We start from the raw sequence: 2,529 nt of genomic DNA on the forward strand, positions 1-2,529 counted from the left end.
TATATATAAACACTAAGGTTTTCATTATTTTCAAGGGGGAAGAAAAAGACTTGTGGGTTATTGGAACATAGTTGGTGGGGTCAAGCTCAGGATGGGGTTTAGAATCCTAGCCTCTCCCTGTATTTGGTCTTGTAAGCAATTTGTACCACAACTTTTTTGGTTGATAAATAAGCATGTTTGTTTTTTTGAATCATGATATTTTTGAGTCAGTTAATTAAGGTATTTTTATGTAAGGCATTTTTGTTTGTTACTGTTACATTTCAAATGTGTATTTATTTGAAAACTTGAACTTTAAAAAACAAGAGGCTGCAGAAAATCCAGCTAATATTAACAGAACTGCTTTTAGAATAAGGACATTGCCTGTTTACTTTTTGGTATTCAAATAGCTAAAACAATTTGGGATTTTATTCAAGGTAGAGGAACTGGAACATTTTTGGGGAGTCACTCAGTTTAAAGAGATATTGTTCATCATAATTTTTATCAACCTCCAATTATGGAAGTTCTGGAAAAATTACATACATGTGACCATTGGGCATTCGGCATTAGGTTTTCTTTTTTTCTTTTCTTTTTTTTGAGACAAGGTCTCACTCTGTTGCCCAGGCTGGAGTGCAGTGATGTGCTGTCAGCTCACTGCCTCCTGGGATCAAGCGATTCTCGTGCCTCAGCTTCCCGGCTGGGATTACAGGCATGCAGCATCATGCCCAGCTAATTTTTTGTATTTGGAGTAGCGACAGGTTTTTGCCATGTTGGCCAGTCTGGTCTCGAACTCCTGGCCTCAAGTAATCCCACCCACCGTGCCCAGCCAGCATTAGGTTTTCAATTGTCAGTTGTGTTTGTGAGTACTGCTTATTGCCTTCAATGGTTATGCTTTTTCTAAACCAAATTCCATTTTGGTTAATCAGATATTGCTAACTGAAATCCTTTCCTTTGCAGATATATTTACAGTAGATCGAGTTAGAGTACTTTTTTTTTTTTTTTGAGGCGGAGTCTCGCTCTGTCGCCCGGACTGGAGTACAGTGGCGGGATCTCAGCTCACTGCAAGCTCCGCCTCCCGGGTTCACGCCATTCTCCTGCCTCAGCCTCCCGAGTGGCTGGGACTACAGGCGCGGCGGCCGCCACCTCGCGCGGCTATTTTTTTTGTATTTTTAGTAGAGACGGGGTTTCACCATGTTAGCCAGGATGGTCTCGATCTCCTGACCTCGTGATCCACCCGTTTCGGCCTCCCAAAGTGCTGGGATTACAGGCTTGAGCCACCGCGCCCGGCCGAGTTAGAGTACTTTAATCTTCTTGCTTTGTCTACTCTGGGAAAGAGAATATGCGAGGAGGACTCTAAGGATCCTATAGTGTGTCTTCCTTGGAGCCTCTCACCCTGAGTATCAAAAGCTCTGGGCCAGAACTTTCATAAAGTTTTTGACTGGTGGGAAGAAGTATTCCCATTAAAGTGGGTTGAGGTTTAAAGGGGCATTAATCCCACTCAGATTTCAAAGTTATATGGTCAAGTAGTTACAAAGAACTTAGTGTGTACGACCCTCCATGGTAATCCCTATGCCCACTCCCATTTCTTTTAAGGTAGACCTCCTGCATGAACTTCCCCCAGGGCCAGCCCAGCCTGTCCTTGGTACATACTCACATCCTATTGTTTTCTCTGATTCTCTAAAGCAGTGGTTTGCAGGGGTTTTTTTGTTTTGTTTTTTTGTTTTGAGACAGAGTCTCTCTCTGTCACCCAGGCTAGAGTGCAGTGGCGCGATCCTGGCTCACTGCAAGCTCTGTCACCCAGGTTCAAGCAATTATTCTGCCTCAGCCTCCCGAGTAGCTGGGACTACAGGCACCCACCACCACACCCAGCTAATTTTTTTTGTATTTTTAGTAGAGACGGGGTTTCACCATGTTAGCCAGGATGGTCTTGATCTCCTGACCTTGTGATCCACCTGCCTCGGCCTCCCAGAGTGCTGGGATTAAGGGATGAGCCACTGCGCCTGGCCTGCAGTTCTTTTTAATTGGTGTGATGTTAAATTTTGTTTTATTTTCCTTCCTAATTAAGTTATATCAGAACCCTAAGAAAATAAAGAATTTCTCTTATTGGAAGAATAGAAAGCTACTGCTGTGACCTTTATCTTTATTTTGTCTCCCTTTAATACTTCTTGGTATGCTCAAAAACAAAAGACTGGCCAGGCGTGGTGGCTCACGCCTGTAATCCCAGTACTTTGGGAGTCTGAGGCAGGCGGATCATTTGAGGTCAGGAGTTCAAGACCAGACTGGCCAACATGGTGAAACCCTATCTCTACTGAAAATACAAAAAAATGAGCCGGGCATGGTGGCATGTGCCTGTAATCCAGCTGCTTGGGAGGCTAAGGCATGAGAATCGCTTGAAACCAGGAGGTGGAGGTTACAGTGAGCCGAGATCACGCCACTGCACTCCAGCCTGGACAAACGAATACAGACTTACATTCCAGCTCACTGCCTAGAATTTGAGTAACTTGGTTGCCTGGGTGTGGTCACTCATAGCCAGTTTTGTTTTTTTTTTTTTTT

General features: G+C 44.0%; 1 protein-coding gene across 1 annotated transcript in view; it reads left to right on the forward strand.

Annotated features, from left to right (window-relative positions):
• GIGYF2 (GRB10 interacting GYF protein 2) overlaps nucleotides 1-2,529 on the forward strand; it is a 129,033-nt gene that overhangs the window by 124,619 nt on the left and 1,885 nt on the right. The gene's annotated exons all lie outside the window — the stretch shown is intronic.

This window comes from Colobus angolensis, unplaced genomic scaffold (assembly GCF_000951035.1).
Source record: "Colobus angolensis palliatus isolate OR3802 unplaced genomic scaffold, Cang.pa_1.0 Scaffold33, whole genome shotgun sequence".
Classification (NCBI taxonomy): domain Eukaryota; kingdom Metazoa; phylum Chordata; class Mammalia; order Primates; family Cercopithecidae; genus Colobus; species Colobus angolensis.